The sequence below is a fragment of the Chrysochloris asiatica genome, unplaced genomic scaffold (genome assembly GCF_000296735.1).
Source record: "Chrysochloris asiatica unplaced genomic scaffold, ChrAsi1.0 scaffold00017, whole genome shotgun sequence".
Taxonomy (NCBI): Eukaryota; Metazoa; Chordata; class Mammalia; order Afrosoricida; family Chrysochloridae; genus Chrysochloris; species Chrysochloris asiatica.
In genome coordinates this window covers 1,642,568-1,656,827 of record NW_006408535.1, presented here as the reverse complement: position 1 = coordinate 1,656,827, position 14,260 = coordinate 1,642,568, and the positions used below count along the sequence as shown (strand labels likewise).

The 14,260-nt window shown below is 36.4% G+C and overlaps 1 pseudogene; it reads left to right on the top strand.

Annotated features, from left to right (window-relative positions):
- Positions 1-13,372: 13,372 nt before the first annotated feature.
- The window catches only part of LOC102812976, a 42,554-nt pseudogene continuing 41,666 nt past the window's right edge, over positions 13,373-14,260 (top strand).

Below are 14,260 nucleotides of genomic sequence, written 5' to 3'. Positions count from 1 at the left end.
TATTTTCAGTTTTCAGCACTATCTATCTGACTTCATCAATGATATTCCTTATTCCACATCCTCTTCTGAATTTTGGCTTGAGTTCCTGGCAGCTCCCTGTTCATGTGTTGCTGCAACCATCTTAGAATTATCTTCAGAAAAAAAAATTTTACTTGTAGGTTATATTAGTGATATTTTTCAATAATTTCCATATTCGGTTGGATCAGCCGCACCCAACAACCAAAGTATGACAAAATGACAGACTAACAGTTAATCTCCTAAATTGTTGTGTTTGTTAAATGCTGAGTCTGTTCTGATTCACACCAACCCTGTATAGGGTTTCTAAGGAAGAACTAGTAGGTTTGAACCACCAGCTTTGTGGGTAGCAGTCCAGTGCTAATCTTACAGTGCCACACCAGGGCTTCATGTTTCTATTATGAATGCTAGCATTCTATTTCCAGATGTTTGAAAAGAGATAGCATGGAAATATACTGAAATTGATCAAGTTACATAACCTGTCTCCTAAATAAGTACAGTCAGATTGCTTCATAGTAGTCAAAACGGGAAGACTTCTTCTTTCATATTTCAGACATATTATTAGGAAGAAATAGTCCCTGAAGAAGGACATCATGCTTGGTAAAGTGGAGGGTCAGCAAAAAAAGAGGAAGACTCTCCAGTGCAATGGATTGGTACAGTGGTAGGAGCAAGGCTCAAGCTCAACAGTGATTATGAAGGTGGCAGAGAACCACAACAATTTCATATTGTTTGCATAAGGTCACTGTGAGTTGGAACCAACTTGATGACACTTCACAATGACAACATGAAAACAGGATTAATGATGATGTTGTTTTGGTTATTGCATGAATTCACATATTTGATGTGTGTATCAAAGTGCCAGTAAATCTTTGATAAATGTAGAGTTTTCATATTATCTCTCTATGTTGTTGTTGTTAAGTGCCGCTGAGTCAATTTTGATTCATAGCAACCATGTATCGGGTTTCTGGGTAACGGCTGGTGAGTTTGAACTGATGACCTTGCATTTTAAACAAACATTTCTGTCCAGTGCCACACTGGACAGTGCCGTACCAGGACTCCAATATCTCTTTAGGGTATTGCAATAGGTGCCTAGTAGCCTTAACATCATATTGGGTAATTCAGTCTTACTTGATCCACAAACTGGAGTAAGTGGTCCTTTCAAAATGCTGATTATACCATCTCTGATTAAAAACTCACTGATCTTCTGTTTGTCTTAGTAATACTGCATCTAAAGCTCTTAGTGATGTAGTTCCAGGGCTTTTCCTCAGTTCATTTCTTGACTCTATCCAGTGATTTGTGTTCATATAATTTCTTTCTAACTCAGGATCATTGCTTTCTCACAACTCCTGGCAGGTTGTCTGAATGCATGTTGTCTCAACTCTGCTTAATTCTCCTACAGAGCGCTGTCAGGGTTTGGAATTACATATATTTTCTTCTTGTATTTATGTTTCACTAGCCTACTAAGTTTAATGAGAGAGAAAGTATTTGTTTTAAACTTATCATTGTACTTCCAAGGTGTAACATGATGTTTGGGTTATTATAGGAATCAATTAATATTTATTAAGCAGATCTATATATTAATATATAGATAAGTCAGTTTTATATATTATAGTTTTATTTATCTTTCAGGGAGAAATCACTCTGAATCCTTTTTTTTTTTTTTTCAGAATATTCCTCTGTACAAGTTGCCTCTTCCCTTTTTTGTATGCTTTCTAGTTAAGAGACTTTGCAAGATGAACAGAAATCACATCCTCTTAAACATGAATTTAAGGGGACATAATACACAGTTAATTGGTGATGGCAGGGTACTAGTAGAACAAATAAAATCAAGATAAATAATTTAATAATACCATAAAATATTTGGTAATTGAAAACTGCCTATTTCTCCTGTGGAGCAGCTGATGAGTTTGAACCATCAAGCTTTCACTAAGCAGTTGAATATTTTAGCTATTACACAACCAATGCTCCTATTTGGTAACAATACAAGTATTCCTGTAGGAATTTGCACTTGTAAAGAGCATATTGGTTGATTTTTAAAAACATTATCTACTAAACACTTATTAAATGTCAAACACTCATACTATTACTTGGGACTAAAGTCAAATAGGTAGTCATTGTAAGGTGAACGTCTTTGTTTGGTACCAGTTTATTTTTTGCCTGCTGCTTAATTTTCTTTATGTGTAAATCTTGACTTTATCACTTACTAGCTTCCTTGGGTAAATTCTTTAATCTCTACTTTCTTCCCTTTTTCTAATGATGAAAAGTGGATAAAATAGAACATGTTTTCAAGGGTCATTGTGAATATTAAATTAGTATGACAGTCCTAGGAAATAATTTGTGCAAATACTTTATGATGATACTTAGCATAATGAAAGCATTCCATGTTCTAAAACAAACACTACTACTACTATTATTTTATAGCAATAGTGTTAGACTTACAATTATATAGAAGATAAAAAACAAGTTCAAATACAATCACATATTTTGTAATATGTGTAAGTGCAATGCTTTATAAGATTATAAAGGTGGGATACCTTTTCAGATTTGGGGGATTCAGGGAAGGCCTATTATATAATGAGGAATCTAATGTGATATGAAGAATGATCCTGTCAGTTCATTATAAAAGTGAAAGATCCTCCAAATTTTAGCATATACATTTGTCTTGACTTATTTGTGTGACTAAAGCCTGGAGTTCACATTGTCAAAATAAAGCATTTTCTCACAGTCAGCTAAAATGATAATTTACATGTGTACAAGGAAAATCAATTTTTACTCTTTCCTTAGCTCCATTATTTACAGTTGTATTTTGTACAAAACAGAATACTTCTAGACTAGAGTTCATTGTTGCGTAGAATTAAGTGCCTTTCAATAGGCATCTTGGTTTCTTTTCAACTTTTCTTCTCCCCTTACATCCTTCCTTTTTTGTGTTCACTTTTTTGCTTCACAGTTTCCTTACATCCTTTCATTTTTTTAGTTTCCTAATATATGTGTTTCTTTTTCACATTGCTTACCACCTTGCTAACCACTCATCTGTCAGTATGACAAATTGTGATGATCTGAAGTTAGATGTGGTGGTGGAAGCTATGTCACCAGAATTTTAAGCACCAGTAGACGCACCAGTGGTGGACAGGTTTCAGGAGAACTTCCAGACTAAGACTGAATAGTAAAAAAGAGAGGCAGGCAACTTCTGAATGGTTAGCTGCAGAAAATCTATGAATAGCAGTGGAAATTGTCTGACATAATATCAGAAGTTGAGTCCCTCAGGTAGGAAAGCACTCAGAAGATGACCAAGGTAGACCTGCCTCCTCAAAGTAGAGTTGACCTTAGTGATGTACATGGAGCAAAGTTTTTGGAACATCCATTTACTAAAAGGGAGCAACTCAAAATGAGAGGAAACAGCTGCAGATACTATTGGAACATGGAATGTATGACGTATAAATCTAAAGCAGGAAAACACCAAAACTGAAATGGAAATCATAAAGTTCAATATCCTAGACAATACTGATTAGAAATGGACAGGTGCTGACTGTTTTGAATCAGATAATCATGTGGTCTACTATATTGGGAACAAAAGACTGAAGAGGAATAGTGTCACATTTATCTTCAGAAAGAGCATTTAAAGATATACAGTGCTATCTGTGATAGGATAATATTCATTCATCTATAAGGAAGACCAGTTAATACCATTGTTATTCATATCTACCCACCAACCACTAAAGCTAGTTGTTGTTGTTGTTGTTAAGTGCCGTGGAGTCGGTTCGGACTCATAGCGACCCTGCACAGGGTTTCCGAGGTTGTAAATCTTTACAGGAGCAGAAAGCCTCATTTTTCTCCCACGGAACCGCAAGTAGTTTCGAACTGCTGACCTTGCGGTTCACAGCCCGATTCATAGCCACTGCGCTACCAGAGAATTCTACCAGTTTCTTTAGTCTGAAAGTGGTCAAACACTCAATCAATATGTCATGATAATTATTGCTAACTGGAATGCAAAAGTTGGAAACAAAGAGGAAGGGTCTATGTGGGAACAATATGGTGTTGGTGACTACAGAAATAGTGCTGTAGATAACATGATAGGATTTTGCAAGATCAATGATTTATTCATTGCAGTGACTTTTTTCAACAATATAAATAGCAAACATACACATGGACATCACCAGATGAAATACACAGGAATCAAACTGACTATATTTGTGGGAAAACACTATGGAAAACCTGAGTATCATCAGTTAAAATAAGACCACAGATCGATTGTGGAATAGACTATCAATTGCTCCTATTCAAGTTGACACTGAAGATGTAAGGATATTAAAACTAGTTCACAAGAACCACAATACAACTTTAAACATATCCCACCTAAATTTAGAGATTATCTCAATAACAGATTTGATGCATTAGACGCTAGTGACCAAAGAGCAGAAACATTGCCAGTTGGCATCAAGAACATCACACAGGAATAAAGAAAATGATCATTAAGAAGACAAGAAAGAAGGGGGGGGAAAAAAAACAAAAATGGATGTCAAAAGAGACTCTGAAACTTGATTTCCAGGGTAGAGATGCTAAAGAAAATGGAAGACATGAGGATATAAAAGAGTTGAACTGAAAATTTCAAAAAAATAAAGTCAAGCATTATAATGAAATGTGCAAAGATCTGTTGGTAGAAAACCAAAGGGAAGAACAAGTTCAGCATTTCTCAAGCTAGAAGACCTGAAGAAAAAAATTCAAGCCTTGAGTTTTAATACTGGATGATTCTATGGGCAAAATATTTAATGATGCAAGAAGCATCAAAAGAAGATGGAAGGCATATGCAGAGTCAGTCACTGTACGAAAAAGATATTGTCAATGTTCAACCATGTTAAGAGGGAGCCTATGATAAAAAACCAATGGTATTGAGGAAGAAATCCAAGGCACACTGAAGGCATTGGTGAAGAACAAGGCTTTGGGAATTGATGAGACTGTGCCCATCCCAAAGAGAGCTAATCCAATGAGGAAACCATCAGACAATATCATTACTGTCACTGGCAAGTAAAATTTTACTAAAGATAATTTTAAAAATTGCTGCAACAGTACAATGACAACAAACTGTCAGAGGTTCAAGGTGGATTCAGACAAGGAAGTGAAATTAGGGATATCATGGCTGTCACCAGATGGATCTTGGATGAGATCAGAGAATACCAGAAAGTTAATTACCAGTACGCTAAACCACCATTGATTATGCAAAGACATTTTACTGGATAGATAATGACAAGCTATGGATAACATTATGAAAAATAAACATTCCAGAACTCTTAAATGTGCTCATGAAGAACCTATCCGTAGACCCAGAGTCAATCATTCGCACAAATAAAGGGGATACTGAATGATTTTAAATCAGGAAAGGTGTGCACCAGAGTTGTATTTTTTCATCATACTTGTTCAATCTGTATGCTGAACAAATGATCTGAGAAGCTGGATTATATAAAGAAGAATGTAGCATCAAAATTGAAGGAAGACTCATTAACAGATTGCAATATACAGAACCTTACTTGCTGAAAGCAAAGAGGACTTTAAATACTTCTTGATGAAGGTCAAAGACCACAGTTTTCACTATGGGTTGCACCTCAGCATAAAGGAAACAAAAATCCTCAACAATGGGCCAAAAAATAGCATCATGAAAAAAATAGAGAATTTTAAAGTTGTCAAAGACTTCATTTTGCTTTGACTATCAACACTCATGGAAGCAGCTGTCAAGAAATTAAGCAACATAATGCATTAGGCAAATCTGCTTAACAAGACCTCTTTAAAGTATTCAAGGGAAAGCACGTCAGTTTGAGGACTAAGGTGTGTCTGACCCAAGTAATGGTATTTTCAATAGCATCATATACATGTGAAAGTGGACAATGAATAAGGAAGACTGTAGAACTGATGCATTTAAGTTATGGTGTTGGAGAAGAATGTTAAAAATCCTATGGACTGCCAGAAGGACAAACAAATCTGTCTTTGAAGTAGTACAGCCAGAATGCTCCATAGAAGCCAGGATGGCTAGACTTTGTCTCTCATACATTGTACATATTATCAGGAGGGGCCAGTCCCTGGAGAAGGATGCTTGTTAAAGAACTGGGTCAATTAAAAAGAGGAATACCCCGACAGAGATGGATTGGTACACTGGCAGGAGCACCACTGCATAACAACAATTGTAAGAATGGCGGAGGACCATGCATTGTTTTGTTCTATTGTGCATACAGTCACTATGAGTCAGAATTGACTCGACAGCACCTGAGAAAACCAACATGGATAAGAATGTGAAGAATTAGTTTTTCAGGATTATTGATTTTGCTCAAGAACAAAAAATAGTTTTTCAAACAGATCAAAGGAATATTGAATGGTCTGAGATCAGAGGATTGGTACACTAGGGTTGTACCTTTCATCCATCTCACGCAATATGTATGTTGAGAAAACAATCTGAGAAACTGGATTATATAAAGAAAAATGTGGCATTAGGGCTGAAAGAAGACTCTCTAGCAGTCTTTGATTTGTAGATGACACAACTTTGCTTTCTGGAAGGGAAGTGTACTTAAAATACTTAGTGATGAGGATAAGACACGACAACCTTCATTATGGATTGCACCTCAATGTAAAGAAAACATAAATCCTCACAAGTAGACCAATAAATAACATCTTGATAAACAGAGAAAAGACTTAAATTATTCAAGACTTCATGTTAGATGGACCACAGTCAATGCTCATAGACTCTGAAGTCAGGTAGTCAAAAGTCATTAGGCAAATCGTCTGTAAATGATCTCCTTAAAGTGCTAAAGAGCAAATATATCATTTTAAGAACTAAGGTGTACATGACCTAACCCATAGTATTTTCATATACTTCATATGCATGCCTAACACCACGGTTATTCAAATTTGTGCACTGGCAACTAAACCAGTGATGATGACAATGAAGTGTTCTACCAACTTCTTCTGTCTGAAATTGATCAAACATGCAATCAAGATGTATTGATAATTACATATTATTAGAATATGAAAGTTATAAACAAAGAGGAAACATCAGTAGTTAGAAGATATAGTCTTGGTGATACAAATGATGCTAGAGATAGCATGATAGAATTTTGCAAGAACAATGACTTATTGCAAACGCCTCTTATAAACAATATAAAAAACAATTATACACATGTACCTCACCAAATGGAATACATAGGAATCAAATTGCCTACATCTGTGGCAAGATAGGATGGATAAAGCTCATTATCAAGCCCAAACAAGGCCAGAGGTAGACTGTGGAACAAAACATCAATTGCTTATATTCAAGATTAGGCTGAAGTTGAAGAAAAAGTAAACAAGCACATGAGAATCAAAATAAAACCTTGAATATATTCTACCTGAATTTAGAGACCATCTCACAAACAGATTTGAAGGATTAAACACTGATGACTGAAGACCAGGTAGCTGTGGGATGACATCAAGAACATCATATAAAGAAAACAAAAATTCTCACAACTGGACCAATAAATAAAATAAAAATAAATGTAGAAAGCATTGAAGTTACCAAAGACTTTAGTTTGCTTGAATCTATAATAAACACTCATGAAAGCAGCAGTCAAGCAATACAATGACATACTGCATTAGGCAAATCTTGTGCACAAGACCTATTTAAAAGGTTCGAGAGCAAAAATACCAAGTTTGAAGAAAAAGGTGCACCTGACCCAAGTCATGTTATTTTCAATAGTCTCATAGGCAAATTAAAGTTGGAGAATGAATAAGAAGACTGCAGAATAATTGATTCATTTGAGTTACGATCATGGGGAAGAATATTAAAAGTGCCGTGGAATGCCAGAACAAACAAATTTGAGTTGTAAGAAGTACAACCAGAATACTCCTTAAGATCCAGGTTGGAGAGACTTCATCTCTCTTACTTTGGACATATTATCAGGAGGAACTAGCTCCTGGAGAAGGACATCATGCTTGGTAAAGTGGAGGGGCAGAATAAACTAGAAAGACCCCCTATGAGATGAATTGGAACTGCGGCAGCAACAATGGGCTCAAGCTTTGCAATTATGAAGAATGCACAGGACAGGGCAATGTTTTAGTCTGTTGTGCATAGGGTCATTATGAATCAGAACAGACTCAATGGCACCTAAAAACAACATATGCGTTCTAAGTTGAATAGTGAGTAAGGAAAAGTGTAGGAGAATTGATGCAGTTGAATTATTGTGTTGGAAAATAGTATTGAAAACACCATGGACTGTGGCACTGTGGGCTAATGTGCCAGACTGCAAAGTAATTTGAACTGCAATATCAGTGGTTCAAGCTCACCAGCTGCTTCTCTGAAACCCTATGCAGGGTCGCTATGAGTGGGAATCAACTCGACGGAACTTAACAACAACAACAACACCAGAAAAATAAAGAAATCTGTATTGGAATAAGCACAGCCAGCTTTCTTAGAAGCAAGATGGTGAGACTTGCCTCTTTTGATTTGCATATGTTATCAGGAGGGACTAATCCCTGGAGAGGGGCATGATGCTTGGTATAGTGGAATATCAGTAAAAAAGAGGAAGACTTTCAAGGAGATGCACTGATACAATGGCAGCAACAACTGACTCAAGCATAACAATAATCATGAGATGTCACAGCACAGGGCATTGTTTAGTTTTGCCAGGCATAGGGTCACTGTGAGTTGAAACCAACTAGATGATACCAAGAAATAACAACAAAAGCAACAACAACAATACACCCGCCCTGGCTATCATAAAATAATACTTTGGCTCTGCAAACATTCTAGATTATTAATCCTATCTAAGCCCACTGTTTAAGGAGCTCTGAATTGCACTGTGAACCTCAAGGTCAGCAGTTCAAAACTACCAGCTGTTCCGTGGGAAAAAGATGAGGCTTTCTGCTCCCAAAAAGATTTACATCCTTGGAAACGCTGTACAGGATCGCTATTAGTTGGGACCGACTCCACGGCATATAACCAACCAACCAACCAACCAAGCCCACTGCTTGGAATAAATATTTTTTTCTCATTAAATATGCAAACAAGAAAAAGCCAAGGTTTATTCTAAGCAATAAAGAAATCAACCATTGTATAAAAATAATTTGAAATAGTAGACAGGGAATGAAGGAAGAATATGAATCCTTTGTAGAGATAATATTAAGCTTCTATATATAAGGACTTCTGGTATGGTGTTGTAACATAGATGATCACTGAACTGTGAACTGAAAGGTTGGTAGTTCAAACCCACTAGTGGCTCCTCATAAACCCTATATAGGATCTCTGTGAGTTGAAACTGACTCGACAACACTTAACAACATATTACATAAGACACTACTCTGCTTTGGATGTGTAGGTTTAATTAGTGGTGGTGGTGGTGACCCTTTTTCTCTGACCCTACACCTTACCAAACAAGAAGGTTTACTTAGTAGTAGCAATTATATCAAATAGTTAAACAAGAACACATATTTCAAGATTATTCTGAAAATATAATTAATGATGTCCTAAGCATTACATGTATGGAGTCCTAGTGTGGCACTGTGGTTTAATGTGTGGGACTGCAAGGTTTGAACTGAAAGGTTGTAGGTTCAAGATCACCAGCCGCTTATCGGAAATGCCATGGAACTGAAATGATTCAACAGCACTTAACAACAACAAACAATACATGTGTAGCTCCAAGAGGACAATGAATGGAGAAGACAGTACACTATGAATGGTTACATGTTGGGCTGCTAACCGCAAGGTCATCCGTTCAAAACTACCAGCTGTTTCATGGGAGAAAGATGAGGCTTTCTGCTCCCTTTAAGATTTACAGCCTGGAAAACCCTATACAGGTTCTCTATAAATAGGAACCAACTCCATAGCACATAACCACCAACAACACATTATTTAAAAGGTGTCCTGGAGTGGTGCTGTAGGATAAGCACTGGTCTGCGAGCTATAAGATTGAGGGATCAAATTCACCAGCTGCTCCTTGAAAACCCTAACCCTAGGTTAGGAGCTGTTGAGTCTGTTCCGACCCATAGTAACTCTATGCACAACAAAACAAAACATGGCCCAGTCCTGAACCATCCTCACAATTGCTATTATGCTTGAGCCAATTGCTGAGGCCATTGTGCCAATCCATTTCATTGGAAGTCTTCCTCTTATATGATCCACATTACTAAATATAATGTCCTTCTCAAGAGACTGGTCCTTCCTGATAAAATGTCTCGAGTATGAGAGATAAAGTCTGCTCATCTTGGCTTTTAGGAAACATTATGGTTGTACTTCTTTCAACACAGACTGGTATGTTCCTCTGGTAGTCCATGGTACTTTTAATATTCTTTTCCAACACCATAACTCCAATAAAGTGATTCTTCTATGGTCTTCCTTAGTCATTGTTTAACTTTCATATGCATATGAGACTATTGAAAATAACATGGCTTGGGTCAGGCGCAGTTTAGTCCACAAACTGCCATCTTTGTTCTTCAGCACTTTAAAGAGTGCAGCGGATTTACCTAATGCAATATTTCATTCTTGACTTCTGTTTCCATGGAGAGTGTTGATGGTAGATCCAAGCAAAATGAAGTCTTTGACAACTTCAATCTTTTCTCCATTTATCATGATGCTATTTATTGGTCCAGTGGTGAGGATTTTTGTTTACTTTATAATGAGGTGCAACCTATACCAAGGGCTGTGGTCTTCAGTCTTCATCAGGAAGTATTTTAAGTCATCTTTACTTTCAGCAAGGAAGTTTGTATCATCTGCATATCTCAGGTTGTTAATGAATCTTCCTCCAAACCTGATGCCATGTTCTTCTTTATATAATATAATTTCTTGGATTATTAACTCAGAATACAGACGGAGTAAGTATGGTGAAGGAATACCACACTGGCGCAAAACTTTCCTGATTTTAAACCATTCAGAATCTTTTTGTTTTGTCTGAACAACTGCTTCTTGTTCTATGTACAGGTTCCTCATTAACACAATTTAGTGTTCCAGAATACTCATTCTCTGCAATGTTGTCCATTACTTGTCATGATCCACACAGTTGCAAGTCTTTGCATAGTCAATAAAGCACAGGTAAACATATTACTTATAATCTCTGCTTTCAGTCAAGATCCATCTGACAGCAGCAATGATATCCCTCATTTCACATCCTCATCTGAATCTATCTTGAACCTCTGAGAGTTCCCTGTCAATGTACTGTTGCAGCTGTTTTTGAATTATTTTTAGCAACATTTTATTTGTGTGTGATACTAATGATATTGTCCTATGATAACTACATTCTGTTGGGTCACCTCTCTTTGGAATGGGTACAAATATGAATATCTTCCAATCAATTGGCCAGGTAGTTTTCTTCACATTTCTTGGCATAGATGAGTGAGTGCCTTCAGAACTGCATAGATTTGTTAAATGATTTCAATTTGTATTAGATCAATTCTTTGCCAATGCCTTCATTGCTCCTTGGATTTCTTCCTTTAATAACATTAACTCTTAATAATATGCTATCTTTTGAAATGGTTGAACCCTATACAGGGTGGCTGTGAGTCTGAACAGTCTTGTTGTTAGGTGTTAGTGAGTCGGTACTAACTCATAGTGACCCTATGCACAACAGAACAGAACACTGCCCAGTCCTGGGCCAACCCCATAATTGTTGCCACTCTTGAGCCCATTGATGTTGCCACTTTGCCAATCCATCTTGCTGGGGGTTTTCCTCTTTTTCTCTGACCCTCCACCTTACCAAACATGATATCCCTCTCCAGTGACTGGTCCTTCCTCACAATATGTCTGAAGTATGAAAGGCAAAGTCTGGCCTCCAAGGAGCACTCTGGCTGTACTTCTTCCAACACAGATCTGTTGGTTCTTTTGGCAGTCCATGGTACTTTCAATATTCTCCTTCAACACCATAACTCATATGCATCAATCCTTCTACGATCTTCCTTATTCACTGTCCAGCTTTTGCATGCTAGTGACACTTAAAAATAACAACAATGTCTTTTACAAGAAAAAAAAAAAAAGCCACAAGTCTGTTAATAACTCAATTTTATGAAGGCCTTAGGTGTCTACATCTAAATCCAAATGGATACTTTTAGCCACATTCTTATTTGAAACTTAGAAATCTCAAAGACTGTCTACAAACAGATATTTGAATTCCTTTCCTATAAATATTTGAATAGATGTCAAAATGTCAATGAAGCAGTATCCCCAAATGTTTAATCTATTTGCCCTATATACTCTTACACCTTTAGAGTGCAAGATAGATATTATATGTTCATTATTCTTTGATTATATATTTTATTTGTTGTTAAACAATTTCATTATTTTTTTCTTCATAAGTATAAGTAAGTCATCAGAATCTGTCAATTTTTATTTTGTAGTATTGATCTTGGAGCAGAATTCAGTGGCCTAGAGTACTGAGCATTGCCTTGGGGACTTTTTATTCCTCGTGAATCGAGCTATTAGTTGACAAACTTGCCAATAGTGAAACTGTTGCAAAGGGATTATGAAATTTATCCAGGGCCAGAGTGCTAGTCATTGACTAGTTGGCTGAAAATTATGTTGCAGATGCCTGCTTCTTAACCCAATTGGCTGTGTAATATCCCTTGAGAACATTGGTGCTAAAAGATTCAGGCTGTTTCAATTTACTCTTTTAATTAAAGCAGAACTGTAGAAGAAACAAACAAAAGAAATGAGAGCAGGGCTTAAAATATCTGCTAGCTCATACCCAGTATTCATTGTTATACTTCTGCAGTAAAACTCTACCAACACATCTCTGAACAACTGCCACTTTTTCTCTTCCATTATGCAACATGTCATATTTACAGGTACTTCACATTCCATTTCCTTATCATAGCATCATTAGCAGAAACACATAATTACAAGCACTGACTGACACCTAGAAAATGCTATGTGTCCTATTACTTCATTATACTCCCTCTAATTCATAATCTAGTAAAAATTATAAATTAAAGAGTTTGTCAACAATTCTTAGAGTGTGCACACTGTGTTTGTTGATGTTGTTTTTGTTAAGTGCCATCAGGTTGGTTCCGACCCATAGCAACTCTGTATAAGGTTTCTGAAGAGCGGCTGGTGAGTATGAACTGCCAACCTTCCAGTTCAATTGAATTCACAGTGCAGCGCATTAACCCACAGCGTGACATTTAGAACCTAGTAATAGTAAATGTAGAGTAAAATGATAGAGCTTTCTAAGAGAATGGTGTTGATGTATTTTGATAAAAAGGGAAAGATAAAAATCTCAATGCAGTATAAATAATTTTACATATACATGTAAAAATAGATTATTTCTACTTCTAAAACATATAGTTTATTAGTATAAGAACCCAAATTTTGAAGAATAATTTTCTTTTCCAATATCTATTCATTAATTCAAGCACAATGTCTGTACTAGACATTAAAGATGATCTTATGCAAGAGGAATTTATATTCTATGAGGTGAGTTCAACATAAAACATGCAAGTATGCTATACAAAGGTTAGATACAGAGAAGCATTAAGTTTCATAAAGGAAAGTCCAGCGCATTATAAATTTGGTATTCAGTGAAATGAACAAGTGACTTATGAAGCTTGGATATACTGTATTTTCCATTTATGTTAAATCTATAATAAAAATAAACATATTTAAAAGGAATATATATTAACTAAGGTAATTAATTTACAATTAAAATAAAATTACAACAAGATAGTTTATTGCCTTGCCTAACTTACTGAATGAGGTGGTGGTGAGCCAAGCAGTCGGTTCTGACTCATAGTGACCCTGTACAGGGTTTCCAAAGCTGTAAATCTTTATGGGAGCAGAAAGTCTCGTCTTTCTCCCACAGAACAGCTGGTAGCTTCAAACTTCTGATTTTGATATTAGCAGCCTGACTCGTAACCACCATGCTACTGGTTAAATTACCCCAAAGTCATTCACAACAATAGAGCATCACAAAGTCTGTTTGAATTACTAGGTCAATGGTTCAAGCTCACCAGAACTCTATACAGGATCACTAAGAGTCAGAATCGATTCGATGGTACTTAACAACACCGAACAACTTACTGACTGTGTATGGTTAAATTACCCAAAAGTCATTAACAATAGTAGAGCAGTGTGCTGAGATTTTACCACCTTTTTTGGCTAATAAAGAACTGGTAGTGTAGTGTATTGCAAACTGTGCTACTCATCATAAGGTCAGCAGTTTGAATCTACCAGTCTCTACATGGGAGAAAGATGAGGCTTTTTACTTCCATAAAGATTTACAGCTTCAGAAACCCTCCACAGGGTCCC